Source organism: Branchiostoma belcheri, unplaced genomic scaffold (genome assembly GCF_001625305.1).
Source record: "Branchiostoma belcheri isolate BF01 breed outbred unplaced genomic scaffold, Haploidv18h27 scaffold9, whole genome shotgun sequence".
In the NCBI taxonomy this organism is placed as follows: domain Eukaryota; kingdom Metazoa; phylum Chordata; class Leptocardii; order Amphioxiformes; family Branchiostomatidae; genus Branchiostoma; species Branchiostoma belcheri.
In genome coordinates this window covers 4,523,464-4,541,272 of record NW_017804575.1, presented here as the reverse complement: position 1 = coordinate 4,541,272, position 17,809 = coordinate 4,523,464, and the positions used below count along the sequence as shown (strand labels likewise).

The 17,809-nt window shown below is 40.6% G+C and overlaps 1 protein-coding gene across 1 annotated transcript in view; it reads right to left on the bottom strand.

Moving 5' to 3' along the window:
- Positions 1-15,125, bottom strand: part of LOC109487755 (short transient receptor potential channel 4-like) — a 56,889-nt gene extending 41,764 nt beyond the window's left edge. The window contains exon 1 of the mRNA XM_019791822.1: positions 15,024-15,125. The gene's annotated coding sequence lies outside the window, so the exon portion shown is untranslated. The remainder of the gene's footprint in view (positions 1-15,023) is intronic.
- Positions 15,126-17,809: the final 2,684 nt, after the last annotated feature.

The following is a 17,809-nucleotide window of genomic DNA, read 5'->3' as shown; positions in this document are numbered from 1 at the left end:
ATGATCATCTCGAGCATACTAGCAGACGACTTTCCAAACTACATACCAATGCAGCAAAGGGATCGTTCGGGCTACAGCTGTGAACGTACATTTCAACGACTCGTTCCAATACTCGGTCACTGACCTCCTTCATGGAGTAAAGGCCACACCGACTTTATGAATGGTATGGAATTTTATGGATGGTATCCGCGCACGCATTGATTTTCGCCTGTCGCCCTCAAAAAAAAAAAAGATTACGTCCTGTTGCCTGGCTCTAGGCCTGGGTAGTCCATAGTAGTTAGCGACAATACGGAGCCGAGCACCCAGGCTATCGAATTCGAAGCTCCACGACTCAAGAACTCAGTACATACGTACAGTGCTGGTTCATAAATTCCGCAAAAAGCCAGCATGTGCCGGCTTGCCGTATACGTCGCTAAGTACTGCCGCGAATTCACAATACCAGCTTTGTATTCCTTTGGTTTAATAGCATTTTTATTTCTGGCCGGAATTTTTTTTATTCGCCCGCGCGCACTAGTTTGGGGGTCTTCAGAGGATGTCATCCATAAAATTAAATTGGTGTGGCCTAACAGGAGGCATGTAAGTCTGGGATGACGGTGTCTAGCGAGACAAGGCCTTTGGTATCTTCGGATGTGAGGTATCATAAAACCATGTACACCGTAGATAAGGTCAACAGGAGTCAAGGTCAACAATAACATGACCTGTGAGTCAGACATGGCGGTGTCTGCGAGCTCCAGACAAGGTCAAGTCAAGGGCATTGTTATCTTCGTATGTCAGGTATCATAAAGCCATGTTCAAGACAAAAACAACAAGACTGGCAATGAAAAAATTCATTGCCATGGCGACGGTGGTTGCTGTTAGGGTTATTGTTTGCATGGCACTGCCATGATTTTGAGGAAGACTTGGTACCTGTTAAGTCTAGACAGATACAGTGCACTCCTCCCCTGAGTGTATAGTGAACGAGCCCCGGGGTCACAGAAAGTAGGGGGGCATCTGGAGTAGACAGGTTTTCTCAAGGGTTTCCAAGAATGTGGGCATAGATGTGGGTCAGAGAAATGCCTGTGGAAATTCTGCATGCCTGTGGACAAAATGCCTGTACCATTCCTAGAATTCTTGCAAACTGCGCACAATACTGTACCATTAGGCTCCTCCCTGAGACGTCGCCAAAAAAGGCGTAAAGAGACATGCTCATAAGGGATGGTGGCGGCCATATGTAGTTTGATGAGACAATGAGACAACGCTAGCTTCGGACGTCAGGTATCATAAAATAATGTTCTGGGGAAACAGATTAAAGTCAACAGGAGTCAATGTCTACGTGCATGGTGGGTCAGAAATGGTGGCACACATGTTCTGGGCAGACAAGGTTAAAAGGGTCAACAGAGACCTAGACAGCCGGAGTCAGTGGAAGCCATGTTCTGGAGACTGGAGTTCGACCCGAGCCCAGAAGGTCCAAGATAGTGGCAACCATTCTTCGATTCATTGAGGTAAGGTACTATACAGAAGTCAACAGGACTTCAGTTTCAGTTTATGTCGCACTTTAAAACAAAATGTAAAACAATACAAATACAAGAAAATATAAATTAAATGTAACAGTGCAGGGAGGCCGGAAGCATAAAATGCTTATGAGGAGGCCTCCCTTCATAACATGATTAACAATTCAAATAAATCGGCTAAATAAGAAATAATTTAGGTAACGGGTAAATGAAACAAAACAAAACAATAAAATACAATACGATACAATAATGAAAAGTAGTAATGAAAAGTAGTAAACAAGGAAACATAAACAAAAATTAGGAATGTGTGGGGTTAGTCAAGGACTGAAATGGCACGCTCTAGTTTCTGAAAGCAGAGTAACCACTACAGTAAAGAAATGACATCGACATTTACCACGCCAATGCGACCATTGCAAGGCATTCCCAAACTGTATTTGAGGAGGGACCTGCGTTGTTCTCACCATGATCGGCAACCGACAGGTGGGGTCGTGTGGCGCAACGACAGAGCGTTCGGCTCGGACCAAGAGGTCCCAAGTTCGAATCCTGCCATGCCACCGATCTTGTGCCCGTGGGAAAGGCACTTTACACGAATAAGTTGAAAAAAAAATACCGTCGCCATTTTTGGTAATAGGTCCACCGTACCAGACTAATGACCAGACGATGCTCCTTCTGTTATCTTCGACATTCGACAACAAACATTCAACCAACCTGCGTAGGAGGTCCAGTGGTCAGGGACCCTGCGTCTGGGTCTGGACCTCGAGAGCGCCATCCCCGGCTGTTGTCGCTCAACCAATTAGTAAAGCTATTAGAAATGGCTGTAGTCTTTATCACGGAATGTAAGCTGTTCTTCGTTATTCATGCAGAAATAGTCGGGAAGAGTAGGCGAATTCCCCCTTGTGCAAAGTACGTACGTACTGTACATGTCGGCTAAATGTACTTCTTGTTACAGTGATTGGGAAAATGCCCTTCGGTTAGGCCACAGCAAGTAAGTTTTATGGATGGCATCCTTCGCAGACTCCAAATCTAATGCGATAGGGCGAAAAAAAACAAAAGACGGGCCCAAAAAACAAGATCCCTACATTCAAAATGTTGACATGATAAACCTTGTTTAACAAGAAATGATACATGTATTGTGCTATTACTAACTTAACTGCCAACTATTACAACATCAATTTCTCACTAAAAACAACTTTGCAAACTAAATGTTTTCAATCATAGTACAAATGATTTTGATTCAGTGGAAACATCACATATATACACAGCCACAATTACGGCAACAGACATCTTCGCCCATTTTCGGCATGTTGACCACTGTCACAGGGCTACGAAATTTCTTGTTTTTTTCCAAAATCAGGCGAAAATTAATGCGCGCGCTGATGCCATCCATAAAAATTACTTGCTGTGGCCTTAGCTATAATAACACTGGACGGAGATTGCCTTCCCATTAGGCCACAGCAAGTAATTTTTATGGATGACATCAGCGCGCGCATTAATTTTCGCCTGATTTTGGAAAAAAAAACAAGAAATTTTGTTGCCTTCTGACAGTGGTCAACATCCCGATAATGGGCAAAGATGTCTGTTGCCATGCCGGAAGGTGAATGGCAGATAACTATGAAGAGAGGAGACAAAAAAAGGCTCTGATTTCATGTTTTGTTTCTTACTTTGATGCAGTGATATGTGATGCTGGTTGTGTATATGTGATGTTCCCACTGAATCAAACCATCTGTACAATGATTGAGTCAAAATTTTCAAAATGTAGGAACCTTGTTTTTTTTGGCCCGCCTTGTTTTTTTTTCGCCCGCTCGCATTAGATTTTGAGTCTGTGGAGGATGTCATCCATAAAATTTACTTGCTGTGGCCTTACGTACTGACTGACGTCCATATCGTCATAGTCTGGTACAACATCACTACATCATCATCCATACATGTATGACCTACGCCCAATCACGGGGACCGAAGGTTGAACACTATTGTCAGCTGCGACCTTAATAAAAATTAGATGGTGACAGGGTACGGCAAATCTGTTACTAATGAAATCTGCTGGCGACCAATCAACCGTCAGGATGGCAGATTGTTCCGATTCTGTCGAAGGATTCTGACTTAAGGTCGATGACCAGATATCTAAAAATAATTAAGGTCGCTTAATCCAGTTCTAGCTTATACGGTGTAACTCTCATAGTTGTGACAAGGACAGTGTATATGCGCAGGGTATGTGTGTATTTGTATGTGTTTCTATCACGAAAGTTCATCTGTGTTGGTAGTTACATGTCTAAAGTTAAAACTTTTGTTCCAACACAAAAAATTCTCTCACCTAGAGCTTTCGACCAGTCACTCTGGTCTTCCTCAGTAGACTGACCCATTGAACCGCGACGGGGGTCGACATCGTCTACCAGATACCTTTGACCCAGTGTTGACGTCACACTTCAAAGAAGCCACGTGACAAGCTTCACTGGGTCAGTCTACTGAGGAAGACCAGAGTGACTGGTCGAAAGCTCTAGGTGAGAGAATTTTTGTGTTAGAACAAACGTTTTAACTTTAAACTTGTATGTGTTTCTTTGTTTGTTTGATTGTATGTATGTATGAGTGTACATCTGTGTGTGTGCGCGCGTTGCTGCTAACGTTTTGTCGGTCGATGTTTTGAAAACTACGAACAATGGCTGCAATTATTGTATCCCACGCTGAGAGGCGCTGTCGAACTATACAACTTGGGTCACAAATCAAATTTTTGTGCATATCGTCAATTGTAAATGTATGGATCTAAACTTGGTCAAACGGCACATGAAATTGACAATTACACCAGTACTGCTTCAGCTGTTAATATGTACTCCAAAGTGCCCTACTATACACAAGTGACGACGTCCCCTTATACCCTAAGAACATTCTAAAAACTGCCCCATGTACAACTCCCAACGCTCTACTCTACTGTGCAAACTATCCAGGATCTTAGGACACACCCTAGATTTTACAACTCTTTCTGACAACGCAAAAACTGACCTTTTACTCCGTAGCAGTCCTGTATTCTCATCAGTTGTTAACTCCAATATATTATCACTTACCCAAAACTTTATCACCTCTTCAGAACGTTTTTAAAAGATTTCAATTTCCCCCTGTGTTATCTATGTATTGTGTCCTCTCTTTGCCATCATTTATCATTGGGTAGGGAACCGGACTTGCGCTTTTGAATTTCTTGTATTTACTGTTTTGCCTGTCTTAAAGCTGCGTTTGTTTTTGTTTTTTCTTTATTATATGTATTTATTTAGTGGTGCCGTCAACATAAGTGTTTTCCACTTGAGTGCGGCACCACCATGTCTTGTACCTTTTTCTATGTGAATGAATAAAGAAAAATTCTAAAAACTAATAAAATTTCTTGACACATCAACAAGACGGTTACAGCTCTTGTCATACCCAAAAGTGTGGTATTGTAGATAGGTCAATTATTGCTGTATTGTTTTTCACGTTTATGTGACCAAAGACACCAAACAGACGGAGGACGCCACAAGCTACCTACAGCATTTAATACACTGCTCAATGAGTCACGTGTATGCGTATGAGTAGCCTGCATTAGGTGACGTAATTATAGAAGCAGGGTTTGGTCCAGTCAATAATTGGTACTATATACAATAAGTCCCGTTTCTTCTGTGTTTGAAATTACAGATAGATATGGCTCCATAAGGCCACAGCAAGTAAATTTTATGGATGACATCATCCACAGACTCCAAAGCTAATGCGATAGGGCGAAAAAAACAAGGCGGGCAAAAAACAAGATTCCTACATTTTCAAATTTGACACCATTATAACCAAGAAATGATACCTGTATTGTGATAAGTTTACTGCCACATCCATTTGTCTCTAAAACAAAAATAATCGTTCTCAATCATTGTACCAATGGTTTTGATTCAGTGGAAACATCATATATAAAAGGAATGAAATACATCACTACATCAAAGTAAAAGACAAAGTACCGTGGCCGACAAGAACAAAATTTTACACCGCAACTTTTGGTGTTTTACACTGCAACTTTGGGTGTTTTACACTGCAACTTTTGCTGTGTTTTACACTGCAACTTTTCCTGTGTTTTACACTGCAACTTTTGGTGTTTTACACTGCAACTTTTGCTGTGTTTTACACTGCAACTTTTGCTGTGTTTTACACTGCAACTTTTGCTGTGTGGAAAACTTACACCCCTCCCCTTTTATAATGGACGGTCCCCCTGTCAGGTCAAAGGTGACAACGATGGCATGCAAACTACGTCGACTGAGTTATCCTTTTCGTGCATAAGTTTTTTAGAGGAAAAGCTTGGCTACGTTGTGACGTTAGTTTTTTCTAAAGGTTTTCTAGCTTTGGCCTATAGACCGGGATAAATTTTAAAATGTTTCGACCAGGTCCAGTGATTACAAATTATGTTGCTTTTTGCTGCCATGCGTCACAACAAATGTATCAAGGACGTCAGATATCCAGCTCCAGACATCAACAGCAATGACATAAATTTTCTGCAGGTTAGTTCATTATTATTGGGTATGGACATCGCTTTTCTTCATTTTAATGTCCCTAGACGTCAGCTTGTGACTTGCCGCCGCCATCTTTGTCACCTTTGACCTGACAGGGGGACCGTCCATTATAAAAGGGGAGGGGTGTAAGTTTTCCACACAGCAAAAGTTGCAGTATAAAACACAGCAAAAGTTGCAGTGTAAAACACCCAAAGTTGCAGTGTAAAACACCAAAAGTTGCGGTGTAAAACACCAAAAGTTGCGGTGTAAAATTTTGTACTTGTCGGCCACGGTAACAAAGGAATAAATCAGAGCCTTGTTTTGTCTCTCTCTCTCTCTCTCTTCATATTTATCTGCGATCCACGTTCCGGCATGGCAACAGACATCTTTGTCCATTTTCGGCATGTTGACCACTTTCAGAGGGCAATGAAATTTCTTGTTTTTTTTTTTAATTAGGCGAAAATTAATGCGCGCGCTGATGTAATCCATAAAAATTACTTGCTGTGACCTAACCATGAAAGTTAGGCTCAGTCACCTCAATTCCTTTTATCTGGGTCGAGTTCCTGGAAAATAATTGGGTCGAGTTCCTGGAAAAAGCGGACTAACGTAATATAACGTAATATATATGCGCAAGTGTTCGTCTTGCCGGTGAAGGTCCCTGGCGACTGTAACTGTCTTTTCAATAGCGGCATGGGGTACACTCAACATTCTCGAAAAAAAAATTCATCAAAAACCGTCCTTTATATTAAGGTCTACCCGTGCTCTATACAGAGCATAGGGTTTTGGTGCCCATGTCCATTTCCGACTACATCAGGGGGCTAGTCCGCTGGTAGTGCTGTGTGTTTGACCTTCCCACACTCTTTCACATATGTGCTGAGTGCTAAGCAGAGAAAGAAGTGTGTACCATTTTTAAAGTCTTTGGTATGACCCGGCTGGGGTTTGAACTCACGACCTCCCGGTTACAAAGCGAGCACTGTACCAATTGAGCTATTGCACCGGTTTCCTTTATATAATAGGAAAATGAAAAAATCCAAACGTCAAGTTTTTACTATGACTATTATGTACATTTCTGAGAAATATTAGTTTTTTTTTTACTTAAGCACTAGCTTGAAAATTCATTTTTTTCTAAAAATGGGCGTGGCCTCAGATCTATTGATGACGTCATCGTGACTTCATGAAAATTTGCATAATTTATCGGTGTGACAAAAATTCAAAGTCCAAACTTTTAGAACACCCCAAAAGTCCTCAGGATGGGTTATTTTATCCCACCTTAATCTTATCGAGTTTTATTGCAAATTCATGCCCGAGGCTAATTGCTTTAACAGAAGAAACATTTGGTATAAAGACAGATAATAAGTACACATGGAGCTACTAACTACTTAGTACTAAGAAACTACTAGTAAAAACTACTAGTAAAAGCTACTGGGTTTGACTTCTTTTTTGAAGACAGAGGAAGACAAAGGATCCCACTTTTTCTGTGATTTGTGGGTTTTCGGATGTTAAGAGGAGAGTAGTTTTCTTTTCATTTGTATATGTGTGAAAGTTTGGGTAGAATTTGGAGGCTACGTCAAAGAGTTCATTTCGTTCATTGCTATAGAGGGTACAATTTGAGATAAAATGTTTGCAAATTCGTTCATACACTTGGAGCTTCTTATATCGCCCTCTCTCAATTTCGAGAGGGTGTGCACTAATTCGTAATTTACTTATTGCAGAGCGAATGTTAAAATCGATTAAGTCCAGGTATTTTTCCAAAGAATATGCTGTTTTACATTAAAACATTATTACATTTACTTAATGCTTCTGTCGGTGACAAGAGGAAAATTGAAGTGAATACTTCACCTATTAAAGGCCATACTGCCTTAATTTTATGGATGACATCCGCGCGCGCATTGATTTTCGCCCGTTCTCAAAAAGAAAAGATTACGTCCACCGAGGCTCTGGCCTGGCTCTAGGCCTGGGTAGTCCATGGTAGTCAGCGACAAAACGGAGCCGAGCACCCAGGCTATAGAAGTCGAAGCTCTGCGACTCAAAAATTCAGTACATAAGTACAGTACCGATTCATAAATGCCGCAAAAAGCCAGCATGTCGTATACGTTGCTAAGTACTGTCACAAATTCACAATACCAGCTTTGTATTCCTGTGGTTTAGTAGCATTTTTATTTTTGGCCGGAATTTTTTTTATTCGCCCGCGCGCACTAGTTTGAGGGTCTTCAGAGGATGTCATCCATAAAATTAAATCGGTGTGATGATGGCCTAACATGAAGGACACTGACCAATCACATCAACAACCTAAAATTTTCACTTACTGTAGGCAGGTCCTCATCGAACACCATGTAGGTACACCTATTTGCATTTCAATCAATATTCAGCAGTTCTTAGAATATTGGGGTTTTATTTCACACAACCATTAGTATTTCTCAGCTGCTTACGTTTCGATGCCTGACAGGCATCTTCCTTAGAGCAGCTATCTAGTTTAGTTGCCTATATGTTAACTGAAATACTCACTTGTTTAGTTGTCTATTTTTTTCAACACTAGCATACAATTCAGTGCTACTTTTTTTTAGTTAGGCTGCCACATGCTAGAGATTGTACTCATCGATCAATCAATAAACAATTATTATTATTATCATTATTATGATTATCATATTATATCTACCAACATGAAATTATTCGGAAAAATAGTAGTTTCTTGTGTTTTATTGGCAAGATTTTAGGTATTTGTCATGCCTCCTGGGAGAATTAAAAGATGTTCAAATTTCTATTAGTCCATATAATTCACTGATTATGCCATATTTGCGTACGGATTTTATAATATTTCATCATTTTTGGGTAGCATTTGGGTAGTTATAATTAAGGTGTGTAATAGGTAGTCGTTGAATTGAATATCGTTGCAACGAAATATAATATTAATGATATTTCTATCGTCACGAGGTGATATAACGATCACCAAAAGGCCGTAAAAACAATCGATATACGACGTATTGTATTCTGCCAAAAGGTAATTTGGACTGTAAATTACCCCCTCAGGCGGGCTAAAACCATGTATATAGCCTCCACAGAGGAGGTATTACAAATTAGGCCATGTTGATTTGATTATATGGATGACATCCTCTGGGAGCCCCAAAACTGATGCGCGCGTGCGAATAAAAAAAAAGTTTTGCAAAAAAAAGTTCATTTCATTATGAAATCTACGTGGTCATGAGGGTTGAGCAAATGGCACAGAATATGGTTTGGCGAATAATCTAGTCTTCAAGTTCATTTCTTTACAATTTCGTCTTTTTTTCGTTTGATTTTGGCATTCTACGACATTGGTATAGTTTTTATTAATTTTTTTTAAAACTTATGGTATATTTTTGCTCATTTTGCAACTGTCTTGTACGATTTACAGTATGGTTGAAAACTTTTTTTTTTGGAAACGGCCGAAAATTCATGCGCGCGCGGATGTCATCCATATAATCAAATCAACATGGCCTTACAAGCCTAAAGAAAGACATAGCAATGTCACGCTGGCGGCGCATGTGTGTAACGTAGCGATAACGGCATTACATGACGGATTATAGAAAAACAACTGTATAATTGGTGAGTTTACTTCTTGCGTTGGATCCATGGAACAAAGCTTGAACTTTACAACAACTGTATAATTGTTTACCACAAATAATGACATCTTTTTCAGAAGAAAAGGAAGATGAAAAACCTAGCATTACAATCAGTGGCTAGCAGAGGGACAACAATTTTTAAAGGAATAGGAGTTTGCAACAGAAGTTTTGCCAACAAAATGGCGGACACGCCCGTTGATGATCACGTGACCAAATACCGCCCTGTTATTGGCCGAATCGATCATCTCCATGAACATGTATTTTATTGTACTACTATATACTGCAGCTAGCTTCAAATCTTCTAAAACATGGCTACAATCAACATATATATACAATGCGGTATGTTTGGAATCTTTCATTTGGTAAAGAAGCAAGATCGTCTTCCTTTTAGGTTTAGGTTTATTCTTTACTCATCGAAGAATATATGCCTATGCAAGTTTACCAACTCCCACATGCAATCAAATACAGGGACAGGGGGAGAGCCATTGGCCTTTTAAATCTGTATAACTGACTACGTCTATTCACTTGAAGCGGTTTACATGACGTGTTTCCCGTAGATATGGCCCACTTCACTACGTATGCTTCACGTCAGAACGTCGTCTGTGCCATGGGAAGAGAAAGGCCCAGAAAGAAGGCCCCAAAGGCGCAGGGTTAAAAGACTAATGAGGCCATCATCAGGGACAGGGGGAGAGCCATTGGCCTTTTAATATTTTTATAACTGACTACGCCTATTCACTTGAAGCGGTTTGCATGACGTGTAGATATGGCCAACTTCACTACATATGCTTCACGTCAGAACGTCGTCTGCGCCATGGGAAGAGAAAGGCCCAGAAAGAAGGCCCCAAAGGCGCAGGGGTAAAAGACTAATGAGGCCATCATCCGGCCCAGCACGTTTGCGGCCCTGATGTAAAGCAATTAATGTGTTGTTAGGAAAGGCTCACCATGGGGTACATGGATTTCTCTCTCTTTTGTTTGAGGGCGGTGAGGGGGGTCAAAAAGTGTCACTTTGATAGATGCTAGAAGTAAATAAGGAATATGTTTTCTACATTTTTCATCATGGAAAAATAGTAGTAGGTAAGGTACGAATATGTATAAAGGTAAGAAAATGAACTAAGCTGAAATAGTAATAAAGTATTGCTATATGATAGCAAAAATAGAAATGAAATAGCAAAGATCAACTTTCGCTTGAGGGATTCAAAACTGATTCTGACGTAGGCAGCAGACAAAGTCGATTCGGAAATGGGTCAACGCTTGGGTTTTTACCAAGCTTGTTTGATATATAACATTATATTAGTTCCGCCACAATCCATAAAGGGTAAGCGACCTGAAAGCAGAAATGGCCCCAGGAGTCGTAACATTTCTTGGAAACGTTCACGAAGATCCATGCAAACCGGACGTTGGGAGATAGCCGGATTGATTCTATTACGTTTTCTCACACAAACAATCGATGCTAATTCGGTGTGCCGAAAAACCCATCAAATTTGCCGCCAAAGGACGGGGCCTATTCCAAACACAAGAGCTGGTATCGATCCGGTCCGGGTGATTCCGATATCATACATTTATAACGTGATGTGTATCGACCGTTCAGCCGGCAGGGCGTACGGAACGCCGTTTCGGGTCAGGTGTTTTCTGGGGCAGGCGTGACCAGAATCCCGTCCAAACAGACCACCAGGTGTTGTGAGAGAGACAGAGAGACAGAGAGACAGAGAGACAGAGAGAGAGAGAGAGAGACAGACAGAGAGACAGAGAGAGAGAGAGAGACAGAGAGAGAGACAGACAGAGAGACAGAGAGAGAGAGAGACAGAGAGAGAGACAGACAGAGAGACAGAGACAGAGAGAGAGAGAGACAGAGAGACAGAGAGAGACAGAGAGACAGAGAGAGAGAGAGAGAGAGACTGGTTTATTTGTGTCTTACAAAAAGTACATACAAAAGCCTGTACGTAAGCAGCCATATTTGGCTGAATTGGGAAGGCTTTAAAACACAACACATCAAATTTGCTATTTGCAAATTTGTTACATATGAGGTAACCTGCATCACCTGCGTGGGTGCAGGCACCAAAAATACTATCTCCAAAATCACACAAAGAATCCATTCATCCCTATCATGCAAGTAAAACGACCCTGCAATCCCAGCGAAAGTTGCTAGAGGGCCAAAACTGATATTACCTTTTAACCCTATCTAGACCGGGGGGGGCTAAAAGTGCCCGCGCCAACTTTGATGTCACATAGCGTCTGAATGGCTAGGGCTAGAACGACCAAACTTGGTGACTTTTCCTAAAATATTGTTGGCAACAATTTTCTATCATTGGAATAAGATAGTAATTTTTTGTGTTGCCATGGCAACGGGTTTCTGACAGGCATTTTTTGCTAAATTTAGTAATTTTTATTTCAACAATAGAATTTTATGGGTTTTATGTCAAGTTACTCATGGTTTCTAATATTAATAACATCCCATATGAATTTATGTAAATTTTATCATTAAATATGCATAATTTATGCTAATTTGATGACGTCATTGGCCAAAATCCAAGATGGCGGACCATATCATTAGAACAGGTACAAGTTATTTTCCTTAAAATTTCATCAATACTTCCACTTCTTTTTCCAAAAAAGAAGGTCTTTGGTATGTTTACAATGTATTTTAGGCTTTATCACGAAAAAAAACTATTTTTGAAAATTCAACATTGATGATCCAAGATGGCGGATATCTTAAATATGTATGACGTCATTTTATGACGTCACCGGTGTTGCTATGGGCAACATAAGACTTAGTACACTCTAATATTCTGTCATAAACACTTTTGGTAAAGTTATGTTGTATACCATTTAGTTTTCAGGGAATAGCCTATCTAGACGGTTTTGGCCAATAAAATCACATTAATGACGTCATAATGACGTCATATTACGTCATAATGACAAAAAAATTGTAGATATGATATATTTTAACTAGTACACCATCCTCTGAAAATTTGGTAGCCATACGACATACCGTTAGCGAGTTCTGAGGGGGGGGCCGAAAGAGCCCCCCCCCCGGTCAAATCTTGCTCAAAAAAGCCCGGTCTAGATAGGGTTAAGAGCTAGAGCTCAAGAGCTACCTACCACTGCATTGCACTAGAATACCGTGATCGTGAGGGTTTTTTTATCATGATATCGTTGTTTAGAATAAGGATGTTGACACTCCTATAAGTATGATAGTTCTTATTAAGCTCTAATTGTTCTTTTTTATCTACAATCATGCATGCAATCCCTCTAAAGTTACACCTTAGCTTTCATAATGCGTGGTGTGAAAATGGATATGTGCAATATGTGCTATACGACAAAGCGACATGTTAAAAATAAGCATTGACATTTACACAGCGATTCCATGCGTATTTCTGGTTGGTAAGGCAGTACCTCTTTCCTAGAACTATTGCAGAGTGTAACTCGCTGTCACCAAGTACAGTAGGGGCATTGTCATTAGATAGCTTTAAACAAAGTCTAGAGCTAGAAGTTCAAGGGTTAGGTGTAACAAGTCGATCGGTGTAATATAGCCAGCTGCCGCCGCGCCGCGTGCCTGCGAAGCTGGTGTGTTACGCCGAAAGGCGGTTATACCGGCTATACAGATACAGATACCTCGTTTTCCATAACAGCCAGAAAAGCCTACTGTATGAAATACGTTGTGTTCAGCATCATCTTAGAATAAAAGAGAATAGGACGTGGCCTTGTACATGTACATATACTGGTGATTAAGATTGTCAAAACGACTGAAGGACATTGTTGAAATCATAATATAATTTTCCTCCCGTCGTCTTCAAGACAGTTACGGATGACAGTACTTAAGGTCAATCGTGACATGTCTTCAGCCGCATCTGCCTGTCTGGTCTGAAAGCCTCTATCATTGACCGTCCTCTTTCTTAATATTCTTTCTTGAAACCAAGCCATATACCTCAGGCTTCGCCACTAAGGTGTCGTCAACAGATTGTACAAGACTCGATAAAAAAATGCTTCAAGCAGGAGAGGCCAGTAAACCATTGAAGCACTCTCTTGCCCTCCTTCATTTTCGATACATCGGCGTCCCCATGGCTCCGCTACTGAGGTGTCAGCAAAAATTTTATTTTTCTTCCACTGAAAATCACGATCGAAAATACTCTCACCATACCTTTGCCAGTGAGTCCATGCACGAGCTCAAAAGTACCCTTCTGTACTGATCCGTCTCCATACACACGCACGGTAATTGCTCTCGGCTCAAGTGATGGGATCCCCACGGCGGCTTTCAGCTTAACCACGGGTCGCCCCACAATTACCGTGTCCATTGATTTCTCGTAAAAGAAGCCGCTTTGTCGACAATATTGTCCGATACCGAAATCCCCAAAGTCAGGAATCACTTCACAAAAGGCATTCACGGATTGATTTCGATTGGTTCTTTACATGGGGCGCGGATTAGTTTATTTTTGCATACTGGCAAATCTGACGTACCATTGTCTTTTTTAAATAACATTGATTGTTAGAAGGTTGCTAAATTTTATAATAGAAACTTTATTCGCAAAATTATGCCCGAAGGCTAATTGCTTTTACAGTCAAGTATAATACTCATTGCAATACAGTAACAGGAGACAGGTAACAACTGTCTAAAAAAAAACTTCTACTTCTACTACTACGCTAGCTATTATGGGGTTCGACTTCTTCTGTGAAGGCAGTGGATAATGAATAGTCCCACATTCTGCATAATTAGTGAGTTTTGTGATCTTCGTAGAAATGCAGTTTTTTTGGTGATCTTCTAAATGACGAAATGATGTAGAAATTGTTGTAACTGTCTGAAATAATCTGTTTCTTTCGGTCTCATAGTGAGGACACTGGCTAACAAAATGTATTTCATTTTCCACTGCATTCATTGGACAATATTTACATAATCTCTAATCACTAATAGCCAAATAATAGCCAAATAGTGAAATGAATATATTGCCTGAAAAAAAATTGTTGCATTAAATGGGGTTGTGGACATCGGCCAGTGTGTAAATTTTCTGCTTTGTAAAATTGAAAGATAACTACATTATCTCGCGAAATCTCGTTGGGAGAGACCTGCACGCCACCTTACAACCGCTTTCACACCGGCGCGATGTTGCTAGCCTGGCGTTACTATATCGATATTTCCACGGCAGATGCTCTGCTGAACTTCACTCCCTTGTACCCCCACTCAGAACATTCTCTGCAAGAACACGCTTAGCCACCTTAACAGCAGAAAATCACCCTTTCTTCCTCATTAGTCCATCAGTTTCTTCCCCAGAACCACTTCACTGTGGAACAAGCTTCCCCGTGAATGTTTCACCGCTAATTACAACCTCCAACGGTTTAAATCAAGGGTGAACAAATATCTGACCACGCAGTCATCACTGTAACCCAAAACATGTAAGTGGCTCTCACGAGCCTTGTTTTGAGGTGAATTCTGAAGTAAATAAAAAAAATTAACTCACTTTGCATCGGCTACATCCGGTTGCTCTTGTAATAGTAGTTATCAGAGGTAGACCACGGGTTGCTCTGCTTACATGGCCGTTTCAATGGAGGGTCAATCACTGTGGTAAAAAGGAAAACAAGTTAGTAATTTTTTTATATTCCAACATGTAATCACAAGACGTAGTGACGGCACACTCAAGTTTTTTTAAACTTATATTAAAGCCGTCACCAGGACACAGGGGACGAAACAATACTCATTTTCACCTGAGCGAAATAAGGAAAGTCGTGTAAAGTGCCTTTCCCAAGGGCACAAGATCGGTGGCATGTCAGGACTCGAACCCGGGACCTCTTGGTTCCGAGTCGAACACTCTGCCGCTAGTCCGGATCCACACCACTCCAACCCCAAGTTTTAGTAATCTCTTTAGTAATTTAAATAAACATTTTCAAACGGGAGGGCATTTAAGAATAGTTACAGTGATGCATTTCCTTGCAACCTTACCCTTCGAAGAGAACGTGGGGTCGTGTGGCGCAGCGGCAGCGTTCTCGTCTCGGAACCAGAGGCCCCGGGTTCGAGTCCTGACATGCCACCGATCTTGTGCCCTTGGGAAAGGCACTTTACACGACTTTCCTCACTTCGCTCAGGTGTAGATGAGTATTGTACTGTCCTGTGTTGGTGGCGGCATTAATATAAGTTGAAAAAACTTGAGTGTGCCGTCACCACGTCTTGTGATTGCATGTTTCGGAATATATAAAAAAAGAAAAAAAAACTACTTTCAGAATCTACAACATGTCATTTTAACCCTGAAACGTAGTTACGTACATTAAGCTTAAAAAGATCACATAGCATAAAGATATCAGATGTTTACCATATGAAATAATCAAAGATCACATATATAACATATGCTAAATATGTGATCTTTAATGAAATATCACAAATGTAGCGTAAAAAGATCACATATTTACAGAAATGTGACGAAAGTAAAATCTTTTTGTGTATGATGTATATTATGTTAATCTCTTTCTGTGGATATCAGTGAACAATAAAGACTATATCAAAATAAAATACGATATCGCCTTATCTATTATTCATTACTGGAGGAGATGAAAAATATCTAAAAGAAAATCAAGCCCAACGCGACTTGGAAAATATGTTTTCCGTCGGCGCCAGTATCAGTTACCGTGTTTTTACCGCCATGAAAAATGGAGGTATTGTTTTTGGCACGTCTGTCTGTGTGTGTGTGTGTGTGTGTGTGTGTGTGTGTGTGTGTGTGTGTGTGTGTGTGTGTGTATGTGTGTGTCTGTCTGTCTGTCTGTCTGTGTTGGTGTTTGTGTTTCCGCACATTTGTAGTTAGCATAACTTTATAACGCCTTTATGGATTGTGATGATATTTGGTATGCTGGTAAGTCTTAGGAAGACGAAGTTTAAGGTCAAATATGGGCCTCCTGGTGGATGAACTTGGTACTGCAGCAGAACTTCCGGTTTTTGTATCTTTTGTCCTGAACATGCTATGGTCTTGAACTTTTGGTGACAGATAGATTTTCCTGTCATGAATAAGTGGTGTGGGTTTGGTCCCCCTAGCAGAGGTCATTTGCGTAATTAAAGAAGAAATTTACATATCAAGCCATATTTAATGGAGGTATGAGATCTCGGAACTCTTGTTGGAACATGTAACGTGCTTGATAAATGGTGGACCGGGCCGTGTGGAAACGACATGTCATACATTGTGTCTAAGTTGATATATATTGTTTTTGCAAAATGGTGCATTGACCGTCCTATAGATATCGTCTTACCTATTATATTTCCACTGCATATTTTGGGGTAATTACGACAAGAAAGTACATGAATAAAGAGATGAAAATATCCATGGTAACAGACAGTTCGAAGTCAATGAATGAATTAATAAAAGACCTTTATTGTATAAGCTAACTAACTAACTTTTGTATAAAGTAGAAATAATCTTACTAAAACTATACAGAAGAAATGAGAACTACATGTACTATGTACAGCCAGGTTCAACTTCTTCTCGCTTTTAAGGCATTTGTAGACAAATGGAGAAACACAAAACAACAATACAACAAGTAACAACGTCAGGATGTTCCCATTTCTAATGACTTGGAGATGTTGACAGTCAAGCGTATAGGGGTAAGACCCTGACCATTGGAAAATCTGCTAGAAGCGTGATGTAGTCAGGCTACTCTAATGACACCTAAAGACCGATAACTCTTAATAAGGGTGATAACGTTTTTTTTTTATTCCAACATGTAATCACCAGACGTATACGTAGTGACGGCACACTCAAGTTTTTTCAACTTATATTAATGCCGCCACCAACACAGGGGACAAATACATGACAGGACAATACTCATTTACACCTGAGCGAAGTGAGGAAAGTCGTGTAAAGTGCCTTTCCCACGGGCACAAGATTGGTGACATGTCAGGACTCGAACCCGAGACCTTTAGGTTCCGAGTCGCGCACTCTGTCGCTACACCACACGACCCCACATCAAGTTTAACTTCATCCCCCCACTGAGCACTTATTACCTAACCACGCACAGGAAGTTGTTATAATTGATAGGTGCTAATTAATATCTGTTAACTGATGGTGTTAATGACGGCGACCGCAGCGCGTGTTTTAGCATATTGGACTGGTCTCTTTCACGGTGATTTTGATCTTCGATCGACCGTTTAGCAACTCTCTACGCAGGGATGCAACTTAGTGCTATCCGCCAGAGCACTAGCCTGGTGTCCGGTCTATCGTGGTTGGGGCAGGTTGTCTTCGGGGATCTAACAGTTTTCCCCCGTCCA